The sequence below is a fragment of the Typopeltis vanoorti genome, chromosome 2 (assembly GCF_054136105.1).
Source record: "Typopeltis vanoorti isolate ZY-2024b chromosome 2, IOZ_Tvanoo_1.0, whole genome shotgun sequence".
NCBI classification, from domain to species: Eukaryota; Metazoa; Arthropoda; class Arachnida; order Uropygi; family Thelyphonidae; genus Typopeltis; species Typopeltis vanoorti.
The window spans coordinates 1,654,879-1,674,803 of NC_143550.1; the positions used below are offsets into that span (position 1 = coordinate 1,654,879).

The 19,925-nt window shown below is 37.4% G+C and overlaps 1 protein-coding gene across 1 annotated transcript in view; it reads right to left on the reverse strand.

The window, feature by feature from the left end:
- LOC150108776 (transient receptor potential cation channel subfamily M member 2-like) overlaps positions 1-17,023 on the reverse strand; it is a 685,147-nt gene extending 668,124 nt beyond the window's left edge. Inside the window, exon 1 of the mRNA XM_090410077.1 lies at positions 16,934-17,023. The gene's annotated coding sequence lies outside the window, so the exon portion shown is untranslated. The remainder of the gene's footprint in view (positions 1-16,933) is intronic.
- Positions 17,024-19,925: the final 2,902 nt, after the last annotated feature.

The following is a 19,925-nucleotide window of genomic DNA, read 5'->3' on the forward strand; positions in this document are numbered from 1 at the left end:
TTATTACTAACACCATGTTCCAACATAAAAATGTGCACAAATTCACATGGAGAGAAGAGGCTAGGAATAAGAAAAGTCTCATTGACTATGTTATTGTTGATAGTGATGTTTTCTCCCTGGTGCAGGACACCAGAGTGTACAGAGGATTTGAAATGGGAAGTGATCACTATTTAGTCTTGAGCAGGATAAAAGTGAATTTCATATTGAAAAGAATAACATGTAAGAAAGTTTTAAAGCGAATAAAAGTTGAGCAGATCTCAGATGTGAACTGTAGACTAAAATACAGAAATATTATTGAAAAGAAAATGAAAGAGTTTGAGAACAGGAATCAAACCTTGGAGATTCAGTGGCAAACTCTGAAGGAAACATTGATTGATTCTGCCAGAGAGGCATGTGGTGAGCTTGTGTGCAAGGATAAAAAAATCAGAACTCCCTGGTGGACACAGGAAGTTAAAGAAGCAGTGAAGGAAAAGAAGAAAGCATATCAAAAGTTCCTGGCAAATAAGTCAGCTTTTACTCTTACAGAATACAGAGACAAATGTAAGAAAGCTAAACAGTGTGTAAAACTAGCTAAACAAAAGTCATGGGAGGACTTTGGCAAGAATATAGAAATAAATATCAAGAAGGTGGCAAAATATTCTGGAGGTTGTTGAAAAAGCTTAGGAATGGAGGAAAGAGTGCTGTAAAAGGAGTTAGAGATGATAAAGGTGAAATGAAAACAGGAGAAAAAGATATCCTTGAAGTATGGAGTAATTACTTTGAAAAACTGCTAAATGAAACAAACAGTGATGACAGCACAGTGATAAAAAACACTGACCAGGCATGCAGTCAGGAATACATATCCATACTTGAAGTAGAAAAAGCCATCAAAGGCTTGAAATGTGGAAAGGCAGCAGGAGTAGATGATATTCGACCAGAAATGCTGAAGTATGGTGGTATAAGAGTCTTACAGTGGCTGCACTACATAGTTCAGAAAGCCTGGACAGAGGGACGAATTCCCGATGATTGGAGTAGAGCTCTCATAGTACCCATATATAAAAAGGGAAATAAAACTGAATGTGAGAATTACAGAGGTATTTCCCTACTGAGTGTTCCTGGCAAGATCTATGCAAGTATACTTGAGAAACGGTTGAGAAGAATTGTGGAAGAAAAGCTTGGTGAAGAACAAGCTGGATTCAGGCCAAAAAGGGGCTGTCAGGATCAGATCTTCACTTTACGACAAATAGTCGAGAAAGCATGGGAATATAACAAAGAGCGGTATTTAAGTTTTGTCGATTTGGAAAAGGCATATGACAAGTTGCCGAGAGAGAAGCTATTCAATACGCTGCAGTTATATGGTGTCAATGGGGCATTATATCAAGCAATACTTAGTCTTTATTTGAGTTGTGAGTCAGCAGTTAGAATTGAAGGAAGTACAGGAAGATGGTTTAATGTTAAATCTGGTGTGAGACAAGGATGTACATTATCCCCTCTGTTATTCATTATCTATATGGATCACATTATGAAGGAATGTGGTATTAAACCTGATATCAAAATTGGAGATGTTAATGTCAGCTCTTTGCTTTATGCAGATGATGTTATACTTCTAAATAAATCCGCTACAAGTCTGCAAGATTCTCTGACTAAATTGGATAGCTGTTGTAATAGATATGGTATGAAGGTCAGCAATAAAAAGACAAAGACAATGAAAATAGGCAGAATCATTGAAAATGTCAACTGTGTTGTGAATGGAGAACCTGTGGAACAAGTAAAACATTTCAGCTACTTAGGCACAATTTTTACTGAAGATGGTAAACTAAATATAGAAATAGACAACAGAATCAGCAAAGCTGGTATCGTGGGAAGTCAATTGAATAAATTCATATGGAATAAGAAAGAAATTAGTCGGAACACTAAATTAGCTGTATACAAGACTGTGTTCAAACCAATTTTAACTTATGGATCTGATGAGAGCTGGGTCAGAAGTAAAACACTTGACCAAAGACTAGAGACCGCAGATATGAGAGTCCTGAGAAAGATTAGATGCGTGAACAGATGGCATCAATGGCAATATCATATTAAAAATGAGGATATTAGGAAAGAACTTGACATTGTCAGCATCCAGGAATGCGTTAGCAGAGCTAATCTCAGATGGTATGGTCACTTAAATAGAATGGGAGAGGAAAGATTAGCAAAACAAGTGTTCTCTGCCAGGTTGGCAGGAAAACGACCCAGAGGAAGACCAAGATATAGGTGGATTGATACGGTACAAAGTGCCTTAGACGATAGAAATATAAGATCTGATAATGTCGGAGTCTTGACAAGTAACAGACTTATTTGGAGGAAAATTGTAGATAGGAAGTTAGTAATGATGTAATTTTTTCATGTAGTACTGTCATATCCTGTACACCCCTTGAGGGTACATGGCAGGAATATGATGATGATGGTTGGTTGGTTGGTTTCTGAGAGCTGCTGCTTCTAAGAAAAGTCTCTCTTTCTTGAATTTGCTGTGGTGGAGCATGGTGGTTTTCTTCCATGATACTCTGTAAGTGGTGTCCAAAACATGGTCAGCCAAGCCTGAATAGCCATAGTTGTGTTTAACGATGTACGACTTGTGTTCCTCCAGGTGGATGGATGCTGATCTGCCTGTCTGTCCAAAGTATGCAAGCTTACAGGAACAGGGTACTTTGTAAACTCCAGGCAGAGAGAGAGGAGGGAGCTGATCTTTCGTAGAACGGATAAGGGTAGCAAGTTTGCGGTAGGGCTTATATGCTGTGTGTAGGTTATACTTTTTTAGTATCTTGGCTATTTTTTATGAAGTATCACGGATGTAGGGTATGGTGATGGCATTTTTAAAATCTTGTTGACGAGAGGGACGGGGAATGTGGGAGGAATTGATTATTTTTTTGATACTGTGTTCACTGTAGCCATTGGAGAGGAAAGTTCTGTGTATGTGGTTAAGCTCAGTAGTGAGGGCAGTTCCACTGGAACAAAGATTGTGGGCTCTCTTGGTAAGAGTTTTAATGATGCCATATTGTTGCGAGGGGTGGTGGTGGGAGAGTTTGTGAATGTACACAGGCAGATACAAACTTAAAATTGTTTGGAAATAATAATTCCACTCTGGTTGGAAGAAATTTAATGAAATTTTGTAGTTAAGATAAAATTTGTCAGTTTTGATTTCAATCTGACCATTATTGCCATGCAAAAATAGCTTGAACAAAATTTTTTGGTCTAGAGATAAATCACCATCTACACAAGGAAGTAGCAGGTACACTTACAGAATATTCTAAACCACAACAAAATTATTATTAAAAGTCTTGATGATCATTTATTTATGTTGTCTGCATCTTATCTAATATGAGGTAATGCTACTAAAAATTTTAAGGAATATTTTGTAAGAAAATTACTCTTTCAGTGAATTATGAAAGGAATTCGTCAAATTATCACTGAATTGTTTTTTTGATCAAATTGCTTTTGCAACAAATTGTGATGTTGAATAACAATTCAATGAATTGTTATTCAGTGAATTGCTTTCTTAATGAATTGTCGTTCAATGAATTTCAATTTGATAAACTTTCTTTCAGTTAACTGTTTTCAATGAATTTTCATGACTGTTTCAAGAAAAAGCATCTTGCCAAGTATTGTAATATGATTACAAAATTCTGATGTATAATTTTAATTTCCACAGTATGTTAATTACAGTAGACTCTCGACTATTCAGCCTAATGTGGCGGAAGAGCAGGCCGAATAACACAAAATTATGTTGGAGGTTTAATGGATTTTTTACAACACTCAAAAAGAATTAAAATAGAATTTAATACTTCCTATATTTCGTCCTAGTCACTAGGACATCTACGGGGATTACAAAAACAATTAATGTAACATGCACACAAAAACTTACAATACTAAGCCCAACTACGTGGGTGACACTAAAGTCCTATCTAGGTGGAGCGCCCTCTAAGGGCGGTAGTAGGTGGCCTGGAATGTAAGGTGGGACCTCTGGTGATGAGTGTTTCCCAACTCTTCGGAAGCTTAATGCAACCGTATTTATTAAGATTTTATTTTCCAATAAAAGTGACTCGGTTGTAACTAAGTTTTGTTTCCCAAACCCAACGTTATCAAATTCCATATATAATTTTTTGGTACGTTGTTCCTTTGAAGCCCCTGAATACAGTTGAACTGAAAATTGGAGTAGCTCGAAAACCCTTACAGTAACCATTTGTAAAGGTTTCAAATACCAAATTTAAATAAAAGCCATTCCATAATAACTGGTGCCATGAACATCACATTATTATTACAGTTGAATACAGTGTCAAGGTGTCTTTATCTAGGAACATAAGGATTCCATATGATTAACATCTGACCTCCATGGAGTCAGAGACTCACCGTGGGAAATACACACAATTGCACACAATGCTCATCTAACTGTGCCTTAAAATTATGTGTCTACATTCACAACACACTCAGGCAATGCATTCCAATCTCCATGAAAAGAACCAGCTCCGCACTGCTCTGCTGAAGTTTCCAGGCCGATATATTGTTACCAGTGAACTTGTGTGTGTGTGTGTGTGTGTGTGTGTGTGTGTGTGTGTGTGTGTGTGTGTGTGTGTGTGTGTGTGTATTTAAAAAGGAAGGGACTTATCATAACTCCCTTCCTTTCCTTGATATAAAACTCTCACACTGTTCTGGAAAATTTAGAATCTCTATGTACAGAAAACCAATGCATACTAACAGATATCTTCACAGTCTTTCTCATCATTTTCCTCCACAGAAACTCTAAACTATTTCCACTTTGGGACACAGAGCTTGCTCTATTTTAAACGATCCAGATGAGCTTCGAATTTGCTTTTAACAAATCTACAATACAGACTATTTTCTCCAAAGCTGATGAGTATTACGAGCAAGGTAAAGTTGCATTTGCAAGTATGCAATGCACACGTAACCAAGGTGCTATAATGTTTGAAATGAAAGATCTGTTGATTATTTGGCTGGAAGACTGCAATCAAACGAGAATTCCAATTAGTGCCTATAATATCATGGCCAGTGGTGGCTTGTACATAAGCACCGTGACACTGCACACCCCCAAGAAAAAAACGAAAAAAGTAAATTTTGTTTGTGTTTATAAATAATAACAACGCTTACAACATTACATAAATGCAATACAACATGTTAAAGGTTACAGCTTATGTTTCGACACTGATTGAATAGTTAATAATTAGAATTGTTCAATTAATGCTTTACATTACGAAATAAATGCACCTTTCCGACACAGAATTAGTGTTGGAATTATCATGTTCGGTTAGTTCCGGCTAGACCACCGATATTCGTTTGCACGTCAGTGGCGTACCCAGAATCTTTGGTACCCCGAGGAGACATTTTTTGTCCCCCTCTCTCCCCTCTACAAAAAATCTGTTTCAACTTGCAACACACATTTTATTTTACGTTCTGCTGCACTTAACATTTACGTAATGTTCAATAACTTTGTCAAAGTTTATCTTGCTGGCATAATTATTTTCTATAGAAAGTATGGATAAATTACTTAGTCTCTCTTCTCTCATATTGGACCGCAAGTAACTTTTTATTAATTTAAAAGGTTATATGATCTCTAATTTTAATTTAGAAAAATTTCTTTCACAAGAAGCCACTGATACACAAGTAGTTAAAAAAAAAAAAAAAATCTTAAACAGTGAAATATTTGGAAGAGATTCCAGAAAATCCTACTCTAAAATGAACTGTAATAATTGAACAGCTGTCCATTTTGCTGCTTCTTGTTTGCTGATATTAACAGCTATCAGATGTCACTGAAGTCTTTTTATTTCAGGAATTATATCTCTGCTTTGAAATTCATCATGGACATTTGTAAATTGCGGATGCAATTTTTGAAATCTTTTTTTTTTTTTTTTATCTTTTTCTGTGCAATGCATTAAAATATTGGGCTGTAGAATCCTAAAAATCATCGTTATTTTATCCATTGCTTTGTTAAGGCTACATAATTCTAGAAAAAAGCGATCGAGGCACAAACACTGATCTTCTCACCTCCTCTTGAAGTGCAACACCAACATCATCCAACACTTCTCCTGCCATTGCCATTTTCTTTATAGCCTTTTTCTGTCCCTTTTTTTCTATAGGAATATCCAATTTATCACATTTTGTTGTTGCATATTTGATTTCTCTATTCACCATTCCTTTTTGTTCATTTTCAAGAAAGAATTTCAGATTTTCAAGTCTCGCGCTGCATTTTTCTAAACTTATTCTGCTAGTTTCCATGTATTTTTGAGTACCATTTACTTCTTTTAAAACTTCATTCCAAAAAGACAGATAACACAAAAAAGTAAAATTGCAAATTGCACCAAGTAAATTTTGAGCTGCTCCTCGTGTGTCAATATTTTTTTTTATATCACATAGTGCTTCTAAACTTAAAATTAACTTTTCAGTATTATATCTTACAGTATGAACTGCTTCATAGTGAACACTCTATCTTTTGGCTGATAATCTTTTTAATGTTAGTCTTACATTTTCCTTCAATACTTCCCAAAGGTGAGTTGAACTTGAAAACAATGAATATAATTTTTCCAAAACTGCAAAATAGTTACACTGCATAATGTTACACAAGTAGAAATGCTTCCAAAAGCATGAACTCCACAAATATTAAGCGAGCGATTTGCACTTTGCATAAATAATGCTTTAGAATTGGTAATTTTAATTTATATTCAACTCCACCATGAATTCCAGACATTATTATTATTACATCACACCTCCAAGTAGTCCAAAGACTCATCGAGGGGGGCATCTACTCTACAACTCTTCATCTCACTACTCCACTAACCCCCATTAACTAACACCAATGCCATCTACTGCCAACTACCACCACTAGTACTTTCACAGACAATCACAACATCCATGCCCACGTCAGGATTCGAACCCGCAGCCTTTTGGCTGGAGAGCAGATACAATAACCACTCCGTGAACCAGGCCGGCAAAGACATAGTTGCAGCATTATCATATCCCTGGCTACGGCATAGGTTGATGTCAAGTGTGTCCTTTTCTAATTTCTTCAGAATGTCAGAAGTAATATCATTTGCAATTTTTTCCTGAAATAGAAAAAAAGAATAACTCTGTTACTTCAACTTTTCCATTTTCAATGTGCATGTAAAATGGGGGAAAGACTGTTACTGATGATAGCTGATGACCTGCAGCCAAGAAGAATAGAATTTAAATTGCAGGATAGTGAAATGAGCTTATTTAAGGCTATATGAGATTGAGATTAGCACAACAAAATATACAGTTGGGTGCTGCAATAGACCGGGTGATGGAATAGATGGTAGAGATAGTATGCATAAAAAAATTGATGCAATGAGAGGAATGAGGGTAATTATTATGGGGGATATCAACTACTATGGTAACATTGATTAGAAGGAGGAGAGGACATATGTAAGGAAGGAACTGCATTTTATGCAGTTATTAAGGGATAGCTATCTGAGATAGCATGTAATGAAAATACTAGGGGTTTGAGAGTGCTTAACCTAGTAATAGCATCTGAGAACGTGACTGTAATGAATATGACCATGTTGCCACCAACTGGTGCAAGTGATCATAATGTCCTGACCTGGGAGGTGACTAAATGTGTGAAATTTTCGATTAAGACACGGTACATGTGGAATTACTGTGTGCTGGTAAGTATGAAAACCTTAGGAGATTGCTTGGTTCAGTGCCTTTGCATGTAAAACTGCAAGGGCTAGATGTTGATAGTGCATGGGAAGTGGTCAAGGAGCATTTGCAGGAGGTAACGGCTGACTCTATACCTAGAGTCCGAATAGTAAATCAAGGAGGAGTTAAATGGATGAATAACACCATTAAGCTTGAGCTGCAAAAAAAGAAACAACTGTGGAGGGAATTTAAGGAGAAAGGTGACCTGCAGCTCACGTACAGTATAAAGCGCAGGCCAGAAGGGTGACGAGTGTGGCAAGAAAAGCAAAAGCGGATTATGAAAGGAAATTAGCCATGCAAGCTAAAGAGAATTCCAAACAATTTTTTCGATATGCTGCAATTAAGAGAAAAACTGTATATGGCAGAATGATTTTAAGGAATGCCGATGGTAGGGAGGTCACTGATACAGTGGAATTACTGAGTGAGCACTTTACAAGAGTTTATCATCAAGGTGGTGAGATTGAAGGAATGAAGGAACCATTAGTTTATACGGGAATTGTGGTGAATGAAGTCGAGGTGAATAGTCTATTACAAAACCTTAATGTGAATACATCTGTGGGATTGGATGGTATACCAGCACGGATTTCACTTGAAGCATATAAAGAATTGTCAGTGCCCTTGACCATATTGTTCAATTTGAATCTTGGGTCTGGTTTAGTCCCAAAGGGGTGGAAAGAAGGGAAAACAGTTCCACTGCATAAAGGAGGATCCAAGACAGCTGTTGCAAATTACCAACTGATCAGCATATCAGGAGTTGTTGTCAAGGGCTTGGAGAAAGTAGTTGAGAGTAAAATACATGAATGGATTGATGAAAATGAGATACTGTATGGGGTACAGCATGGTTTTGTGAAGGGTAGATCATGCCTCAGTAACTTGCTCAAGTTTTATAACAGAGTGAGGGCTGAACTGTAAGGGTAATGGGTTTACAGTGATACGGCTGGACCTCGCTAAGGCCTTTGACAGGATACCACATGGAATTCTAATAAGCAAACTGCAGCATATGGGGATGGATATAGGGTTGGTGATATGGACAGGTGGGTGGTTGATGGAGAGATATCAGAGAGTAGTTTATTGAGGAGTAGAATCCAAAAGATGGCCTGTGACTAGTGGTGTGCCGCAGGGTTCTTGGACCATTACTATTTAATTTGTTCATTAACAATATAAGAAAGGATCTGAGAGAAACGGTTCATTTGTTTTCTGATGATGCAAAGTTTGGTAGGGCAATAGTGAATGCAAATGAAGTCAGAATTTTGCAGGATGATTTGGATAGATTGGAGGACTGGGCTAAGGAGAATGGATGTCAATTTAATGTGGCAAAATGTAAGGTTATGCATTTTGGGGGTGAAAAGATTAGCAGCAGTATACAACATTGGATAGGGAGTTGAAGTTTAGGAGGCACATTGCAAATGTGGCTAAATCAGCTCATCAAATCACTTGGTTACTGAAGAATACTTTGACGAGCACAGACAAGCAAGTTATTTTTCCTCTGTATAGAGCTTTGATAAGACCCATTTAGACTATTGTGCAAAGATTTGGTCGCCTGGGTTTCTTCTAGATGGGGAGGAGGTGGAGAGGATTCAGAGGTGAGTGACCAAGATGATAGCAGGTCTATGGAATGAACCTAATGAGAACAAGTTGAATATTTGTGGGTTGCAGAAATTGGTTGACAGGCAGAAAAGGGGGGATATGAATGAGACATTCAAATTACTAAAGGGTTTTATTCAAATTAATTCAGAGGATATTTTTGAGAACAGGACTGGTGGTGGGAGGACTAGGGGCCTTCCATATGGAAGCTGGGCAAAAGTGTGGTTAGTGATGATGTTAGAGCTAGGTTTTTTACTTTCAGAGTGGTGAATGAGTGGAATAAGCTGGCAGAGTCTGTTGTGGGTGGTATGACTGTGAATGAGTTCAAGGCAAAGTATGATAGATACTGTGTGAATGTTGAATAGTTGATGAACATGATGTTAGGGCCTTCCTCGATGAGTCTAGGGACTTCTTGGAGTTGCCCGTAATAATAATAATAATGTATCTGATAACTTCACACATTTAACACATGTGAGATACATCAGGATGAAAAGGATTCTGTAATATTTAGCCTTTTATATGCCCGCCAATATTTTGTCTTTTACATGGCTTCCTAGTAAATAAAAGTTTATTTCCTAGTAAATAGCAAATAAACGGCAACAAAAACAGTATATTTATTGCTGTCTGAGAATAATCCATCCAAGTTCTAAGAACACTTTCGCCATTTAGTAGTTCTTTATTTTAAAACCATGATTTTGTAGGTTAGCGACATTCTCCTTTAATTCCTATTCCAGATCTATCTGTTGCATCGAAAGGTCCACCTTTATTTTGAACTACTTCAATTCTTTGCTTAATAATATAAATTTTAATTTAATCTGGTACTGGGATTGACCATGCAGCAACATCGAAGAATATTTCATTTGTATTTGTCCATTCCATTTCCTTACTACTGATGTTCTTTACTTGCTGTTCGATTGCTTCTGTCGTATTGAGTTCAATATTCTTTCCATAATCAATATTTTTCTTATCCTGCTGGACTGGTTGTTCCAAAGTATCTTCCATTTCTTGCCATTCTTCTGCCACTATTTCTTCTATTTCACCAGCTATGGTTGAAACTGATGTCGCTGGCAGTACGAATTTTATAATAGCTCCTGACATATTTGTAACAACTACTTCTATTGTTTTTTTTTTTTTTACAACATACATATATTTTTCTTCTTTGATATCCAGTTGGTCTTTGTCATTTCATGTTCCTATAATTTTTTAATAGGGTTTAATTAGTGTTTGATTAGTATAGATTGTATCAATCAGAAGCTAATCAACAAAAAATAGTAGAAAAAAATTTTAAATTTGTACTTTTAAAAACTGTACTTATGACTTGTATCTGCTATGTAGTATAAACACAAAAATACTTCTCTTTATTATTATTACAGGCAACTCCAAGGAGTCCTTAGACTCATCAAGGGAGGCCCTAAACATCATGTCAAGAACAACCATTCAACATCCACACAGCATCTATCATACTTTGCCTTAAACTCATTCACAGTCACGGCACCCACAACAGACTCTGGCAACTTATTCCACTCATTCACCACTCTCCAAGTAAAAAAAACCTAGTTCTAACCCTATTGCTAACCACAGTCTTGTCCAGTTTCCATGGATGGCACCTAGTCCTTCCACCACCAGTCCTGTTCTGAAAAATATCCTCTAAATTAATCTTATAGAAACCCTTCAGTAACTTGAATGTCTCAATCATATCACCCCTTTTCAGCCTATCAACCAATTTCTGCAACCCACAAATCTTCAACCTGTTCTCATATCGTTCGTTCCATAGACCCGCTAGCATCTTGGTCACTCGCCTCTGAATCGTCTCCACCTCCTCCCCATTAAGAAGGAACCCTCGTGCCAAGATCTAAGCACAAGGTCTTGTCAAGGCTTGATACAAAGGAACAATAACTTGCTTGTCTCTGCTTGTCAAAGTATTCTTCAGTAACCAAGTGATCTGATGAGCTGATTTAGCCACTTTTGCAATGTGCCTCCTAAACTTCAACTCCCTATCCATCAACACTCCCAAATCCCTGGCCTCGTCAATCTCCTAGAGTACAGTTCCACCAATGTGGTACACTGCTGCTAATTTTTCATCCCAAAATGCATATCCTTACACTTTGCCATCCAAATTGACATCCATTCTCCTTAGCCCAGTCTCCAATCAATCCAAATCATCCTGCAAAATTTTGACATCATGTGCATTCACTATTGCTCTACCTAACTTTGCATCATCAGCAAACAAATGAACAGTTCCTCTCAGATCCTTTCCTATATCATTAATGAATGAATTAAATAGTAGTGGTCCAAGAACAGAACCCTGCGGCACACCACTAGTCACAGGTTGTCTTTTGGACTCAACCTCTGAATAAACTACTCTCTGATATCACTCCATCAACCACCATCCTATCCATCTCACCAACCCTATACCCATCTCCATATGCTGCAGTTTACTGATTAGAATTCCATGTAGTATCCTGTTAAAGGCCTTAGCAAGGTCCAGCAGTATCACTGTATACCCATTACCCTAATCCAGTTCAGCCATCACTGTGTTATAAAAACGTAAGCAAGTTAGTGAGGTATGATCTACCCTTCACAAAACCATGCTGTCTCCCATACGGTATCCTGTTTTCATCTACCCATTCCTGTATTTTTCTCTTGACTACTTTCTCCAAAACCTTGACAACGACTCCTGATATGCTGAATGGTCAGTAATTTGCAACAGCAGTCTTGGAATCTCCTTTATGCAATGGAACTATTTTCCACTCTTTCCACCCCCCTCAGGATTAACGCAGACCCAAGACTCAAATTAAACAAAATGGTCAGGGGCACTGACAATTCTTTAGCCGCTTCAGGTAAGACCAGAGCTGGTATACCATCCAATCCCACAGATGTACATTAAGGTTTTGTAATATACTATTCACCTCCATTTCATTCACATCAATTACCGTATAAGCTATTGGTTCCTTCATTCCTGCAATATCACCACCTGGATGATATACTCTTGCAAAGTGCTCGCTCAGTAATTCCAATATATCCATCGATTCAGTTACCTCCCTACCATCGGCATTTCTTAAATTCATTCTGCCATATACATTTTTTCTTTTACTTGCAGCATATCGAAAAAACTGTTTGGGATTCTCTTTAGCTTGCATAGCTAATTTCCATTCATAATCCTCTTTTGCTTTTATTACCATACTCGTCACCCTTCTGGCCTGTGCTTTATTATACTGGTCATGGGCCTGCAGGTCACCTTTCTCTTTAAATTCCTTCCACAGTTGTTTTCTTTTTTTGCAGCTCAAGTTTAATGGTGTTATTCATCCATTTAACCCCTACTTGATTTACTATCCACACTCTAGGTATACAGTCAGCCAATACCTTCTTTACTGCTTCCCATGCACTATCAACCTCCAGCCCTTGCAGTTTTACATGCTATAGCACTGAACCAAGCAATCTCCTACGCTTGTCATACTTACCAGCCCAGTAATTTCACATGTACCTTTTCTTAATTGAAAATTCCACACATTTAGCCACCTCCCAGGTCAAGACATTATGATCACTCACACCAATTGGTGGCAACATGGTCATATTCATTACAGTCAAATTCTCAGATGCAATTACGAGGTAAAGCACTCTCAAATCCCTAGTATATTCCATTACATGCTATCTCAGGTAGTTATCTCTTAATAACTGCATAAAATCAAATTCCTTCCTCCCACGTGTCCTCTCCTCCTTCCAATCAATGTTACCATAGTTGAAATCCCCCATAATAATAATTACCTTCCTTCCACTCATTGCATCTATTTGTCTATGTATACTATCTCTACCATCTATTCCATCACCTGGTCTATAGCAGCACCCAACTGTATATTTTATTCCAGTGGTCTCAATCTCACACCAAACAGCCTCAAATGTGCTCTCTTCACTGTCCAGCAGTTCATCTTAATTTCTCATTGGCTGCAGTTCATCAGCTATCATCAATAACACTCCTCCCCCTATTCTTTTCTCTCTGTCCTGCCTAAACACACTATACCCTTCACATTCTATCCCACTAGCTATATCAACTTCTGTCAGCCATGTCTCACTAATGCCAATAACCTGTGGCATTAGTGACACAGGAAGAGCCAACCAATGCCAAAAATTCTTCCTTCTTGTTCCTAATACTCCTGGCATTAGTATGCATGAAGTGCAGAAGCCTGTTAGTCCCACCCCTATTTTGATATTTTATACTAACTATCCCATTCTGATTTGTCTTTCGTACTAGCTCAGGCATATTATACACATTCTTACACTCAACTGCCTCCCTGATATCTGCATATCCACCCCCCCCCCAAATAGCTCTAGTTTCCCTGATTCTGCAGATCCACTTTCACTCATTCAGCAACACCTTTTCCAGTCTCCACACACCAAATCCATTCAGATGCAAACCATCCATCTGATATAAGTCCTTTTGTCCATCAAACTGACTCCATACATCCACAAACTCCACACTGCTCCTCCTGCATAACCTGTGCATAAGGTCATTTGCAATTATGGCCCTCCTTCTCAGCTCTTCTCAATTGCAATAATACTACAGCAACAGATTTGGGATTAAATTAATCCCAAATTCACAGCAATTAATAACCTCAGTACTATTTACAGTTGACTCTGTCACCTGCCTCCCTAGCAAATCCGGTTTCCCTGTTTTTGACCATTTACTCTGTTCTTTACCAATAAATGTACTAAATGCCAAGCACCCAATCAATTTAAATGCAAACCATCTCTCTTAAAATACTCCTTCCTTTTTATCAAACTCATCCCAGTCATTCATAAAATGAATATTCAGTTTCATTTCATTGCAGAAGCTTTTACACAATCTTGACATCATCTCCTATATGTTGGGATGACCTCTCATTGCTTTTGCCTGGTGTCTCTACTACTGAGCCTGGCTCCCACTGACGAGACCTCAATAAAGGTCAAAACTGGTATGGGTAGTGGCCCTTGCCTTAATGCATAGCATTAAACATATCCGCAAGGAGATGTGCATTGCATTATGAGAGATACTGAGATAGGAGTGATGAAAGCTTTCTCCGCCTTTGCAACGAGTTGCCCAGTGTTGTACTACCATACCCCAGTCCTGAAGATACTTTCAGGTGCAAACTTTGTTTGCTCACACTTGGATAAAGGATTAAACTAAACTTATTATTGACATCATTCCATTTACTATAATTGCTCTTCTGTTTAATTCATCACTATCAAATTGTGGTAGCACACTCATGATCTTTCCATTCTCGCTCTTTGCTTTCATTGCTATCATTAAATCCTTCAAATCCTGTCTCACAGAAAATCTTTCACTACCTAGATCATTCGTTACTATAACTGCAATAATCTCACTCCCTCTATCTTTCTGCAATTTCCCAGCCTCAGTTATATCTTTAATCTTTGACCCAGGATAACACGCATTAATAACTCTACCATCCTTCACACCCTTTATTATACAGCACAATATCTTTTCTGCTCCTTTTTAACTTGACATCCTTTACCCCCCACTGATGCTTGTTTTTGTCTCTGATCTTCTCCCACATTTTTGTATATCGATCAGCAATCTTTGTGCATGTATTTCTGCATCATTTATTCCATGCACATACTCATTTAATCCGTTACTAAATAATCAGTCATTCTCATTCCAAGTCATTCTTAATCCCCCCATACTTTCTATACCATAAAAAACATTAGAACATATTGGAATGCTGAAATATAGACTAGACAATTTGGTCAGATTGAAATTATAAAATATATTACAGTCATTTAAAAATATCAGTTCCTTTGTCTCAGGAGAACTTGCACAACACAGTTTGCTCCACATGCTTCTATCAGTTACATTGGGATATGGCTATATAAAAAAGGGAATATTTCCTATGAGACTGATGGCACCTAACTGTGAAGTCTTGATGATCACTTAAACTTGGGACATTAGACAAACCAGATGTATCATCATATATTACACTAAAACTTCGATGTTTATACGAGTCAAGGCAGAAATGAAATTATCTTTCATTTCTACCTTGACATCAGATTCAAGAAATGATACCATAGACACACAAGATGATAAAGATGTTAAGTAACCTGGATTGACTACCTATTAACTACAGAAGAAATGGTTGACTCAGATGACATATCAAAACTAGAAAATAAAGGATTGATGTCATCACTACCCAAGATTTTAATTTGCAGTTGAGAATTAAATGTAGCATCAGAAACAGAATGGGACAATACACTAGTATACACACATTCGTCTGAATTGATGAAAGGATTGTTGTCATCACTACCCAAGATTTTGATTGGTAAGTGAGAATTAGCTGAAGAATCAGAAACTGAATGGTACAATACACTGGTATGCACACCTTTACCTGACAGTTGGCCTTCAGCATCCAGATCAAGGCCACTTGAATGTTGATTTAGATGACCATTCTCATTTGGCAAGTCTGACTCCTTATCCTTTAATGATACCAAGTCACCTATAACAGTGTCACTTGAGTTGTCAGATGTTGTTTTCAAATATTTACCCAGTTTAATTTTATTAAGTGGGATAGAAACCATTGTCTCAAGATGTTTAATCTCTGACAATGGCTGCCTTACATTACCTATATCAGACTTTTTGGTCATTTGACTCTTTGTAATGTTCAGATCTAAGTCCATCATAGGCCTTTTTGACGAATGCCATTTTCTATGGCCAGACACAACATGACTATGCATGATCCGTTTCCCTGCTTCCTGCTGTGTGCCTTCCACAGAATCAGTGCTTATTAGCAACTTCCAAAAAAATCTTTCATTTTTAGCAACTCTGCAGCTTTTAACAATGATGGAAGCATATTCTTTGAAATATTAATTTCTCCATGGTACATATATTGGACCATCAATCTTAAGTCATTAAAGTTTATATCACTTAATGTCACAACAGGATGATTACTTGAGTTCTCTAAAAATAAGCTGTTTAGAAGAGAGCTGCTTGCAGAGAGAACTACTTTGTGAGCCTTATGGGTCGTTATTCACACGATAATGTTACATCCACCAAACTTTCACTAGCAAGTCATTTATCAAAAGCACTTAATATATTATCTTTGTGCCCTTTCAAGCAAATTTTCTGTGATCTTGTTATCATATTGAGTTCTTCTTCTTCGAAATTTGTTTATAAGCGGCCTATCCACCATTTTCAACACACAGTATTATATCACAGACTATAAATATATATAAAAATAAGAATATGTGCACTTATACGTTTGGATAAATAATGTGTGATTTTATTTTATTATATGAAATTGTTCCGCTGGTCTTCGGCTTGCTTTGATTGGCTTTAAAATAAAATTTTTAATTTCAAAATAGTCAAGTTTATTGGTTGTTTTCAATCAAGGTCACGCGTGTTTCTGCCATAACACCACACCACCTAATATCCAACTAACTGTAAATTAGAATGTTATACGCCCTGTAGCTTTGACGTTGCAATAATATAAAAGTAACTAAACAAAATTCGCGCGTTTCGATTTGAATTCGAATTAACTATCTACATATTGTATATGTATGTCGAATTTAGCACCAAATTTTAAAAAAATTATTTACGAGTATCAATAATTTAATCAATAATAATATTATATCAATAATATTTAATAAAGAACTGAAAATGATACAAAATTTTTTATACAAATATCTGGTGAATAGTAAAGATGTTCCATGCTCTAGGCCCCGATTCAGTTTGGTGCCGGGACGGACATCCCGCTTCTGTCTACGCCACTGCAAGTAACAAGTGAGCAGTGTCGCTACAGATAAATTGTATGCTTCCGCGCGTCATCTCCGTGAGATACGAAACTTTTGTTATTGGTGAAATCATATTTAAGAAACACTATGAACCAAGATCAGTTAACAGTGCTGTCTATGATTTCAATATAAAAAAATAAATAAATAAAATAAGTTTTTATTTTTTTTTTTGCCTACTCCATTTACATAGGGAGTAGGCAAGGCCGTTTGAAAAAAACATGATTTCGCAAATTACAAATTTTAAATTTAAAAAAAAATGTACTTTGCTTTTATTCTCTTATTAATTAACAATTAACATTTATGTCTTTAGGGGTGAAGCAAGATGCTTTTCATATTCCCCGCTATCTGTTGTGGTTACAGTGAGGGTAAAATTTATGAGTAGTTTGCTCGCCCTGAATGGGCATGGAGATTGTGCTATGGGATGCTAATATAGCTTTTGGTCTTCTATATTTGAATATGCCCGTTGGATCGTATGCTGCAGCTTGCTGAACCAAATCGTTGGAATGTGTGGGCGTATTTGTGTCTCTGCGGAGTTGATTGTTTCTAACATACCACGGGGCGTTCAGAATCATTCTCAAGCACTTGTTTTGCACTCGCTGTATTTTGATAATGTTAGCATTAGAGGTGTGGCTCCAGGCCGGAGAGGCATAGGTGATTATAGGACAAATCGACATCTGGTATAGTTGCACTTTGATTCTGTTGCTGAGCTTGCTATTTCTATTAATTAGCGGATAGATCTCAGCTATGGCTTTAGATGCCTTTGTGCACACAGACTTGGTGTGCTGATTGAAAGATAGCTTTTTGTCGAGAGTTATACCCAGGTAATTTGTTTCTGTCTGCCAGGGAATTTTAGTATTGAATAGTAACACATCTCCTACAGGAGACATTGGCCTTTTTGAGAAAAGAACGGCTGAGCTTTTCTGGGGGTTGACTTCCAATCTCCACTTAGAGAACCAACCCTCCAGCTTTAGAATGTTTTCTTGAAGCTTTCTGGTAATGAAATGGGGTCTGAGAGATCTGGTTAGTATTACCGTATCGTCCACATAGGGATGTCTGACATGTATATAGAGAACAGCAATGGAGCCAGTAGAGATCCCTGCGGCACTACAGCAAAGATGTGGCGCTGGGAGGATGTAGAACCGTTGATTTTTACTTACATTGATGTATTCTGAAGATATGAATGGATTAAATGAACCACTTTTAGTGAGGTACCGGCTGAGATAAGTTTGTACAGGAGTCCAAAATGCCAGATTTTGTCAAATGCTTTGGATAAGTCAAGGAAAACAGCGCCTGTGCGCTGGCGCCAGTTGTAGCTGGTGGTGATGTATTCAACAATTGTGTGGATTTGCTGGGTAGTACTATGGTATTGCCTAAAACTAAACTGTTCTTTAGGGAGGATGTTTAGGTCATTTACTGAGATTTGAGATGAGACTGACTGATTTTATTCCCTTATAGGGAGTAGGTGAGGCCTTTATACCCTATCCAGCTTTTGGAGACTGGGTGGGCAGTTCCATCTCCACCGGTAGCCAATCAGAGATAGCTGGTTCATGTCTATCCATAATTATAGCAGCCACTGATGAAGAGGCTGGCAAACAAGTGTCGCCATCTCTTGGTACTTAACCCTAACGAAGATATGTTACTGTTGAAATACTGTGGGTTCTACGGTCGATTTTCTTGAGTTTACAGGACGAAAAACCCGAGTTTCCGGGAGGAAAAACCTGCTTGCCCGTGCCAGAGATCGACTAACTCGGGAACCGGTCGAAAAAAGGCTTAGAAAAATTTCCTCTAGTGGCCGACTAGACTCGAAACCAAGACTTCCTTCGTGTGGCCAAGCGCGGTGGTGTGCAAATGCCACATCCACTGAGCTACACAGGCTCTTTTATTTTCAAAAAAAAATATTTTTAATAAAGCAAATTTTTAATATGTAAATAAGCCTCTTTTCAAGACTTAAAAAGACTAAATATAACGAAGCCAATTCAAAATTCGCAGCTAGCAAAGACTGGCTTGAAATTCATAAGTCTACAGCTGGACTAAAGATATGTAAAAATAACAGGTGAAGATGCAAGTGCCAATGAAGATGCTGCATCTACATTTCCTGCTGAGCTGCAGAAATTATCGAAGAAAATGATTACGATTACTGCCAAATTTTCAGTGTATATGAAACTGGCCTCAATTAGAAAACATATGCTACCTATTAAGAGACATCTCCTAGAACTTTTATATCTAAATAAGGAAGCAGCACAACCTGGATATAAGGTATCGAAAGATCGCTTAACTGTTATGCTTGGAGGTAATGCTAATGGAGAATTGAATTGTAACTAATATAAATATAAGTATTTATTAAACATTTGCTTTGCATTCTTTTTATTTACTTTCCTAAAAGAGTACCATATAAAACGAATTATTAATACAATAATCGATCATTGATGAATTGTAATTTTTACCACTGATTATTATATTTGATTAACGCGATTTTGAAATACGCGTTAACATCATATATATTATTATGTGACACCTAAAAGGAGTCCAAAGACTCATCGAGGGAGGGCATCTACTTTTCAACTCTCCATCTCCATCACTCAATCCACCAACTAAAGCGAACAACATCATCTACACCAACGCCATCTACTGCCCACCACCGCCTAGTGACTAGTGTGCCAGAGGGTTCTGTTCTTGGACCAATGCCATTTAATTTGTTCATTAATGATATTGTTATTAAGAGACATCTCCAGGGAATCAGGGATTCATTGAGGAAGGCAACATAATAGAGGCACCAGCTATCATACTTATTCTTGAATTAATTCACACTTTTGCACTCACAACATCCAATGGCAATCCATTCCAATCACGCACCAACATATTAGAGAAAAATCTAGCTC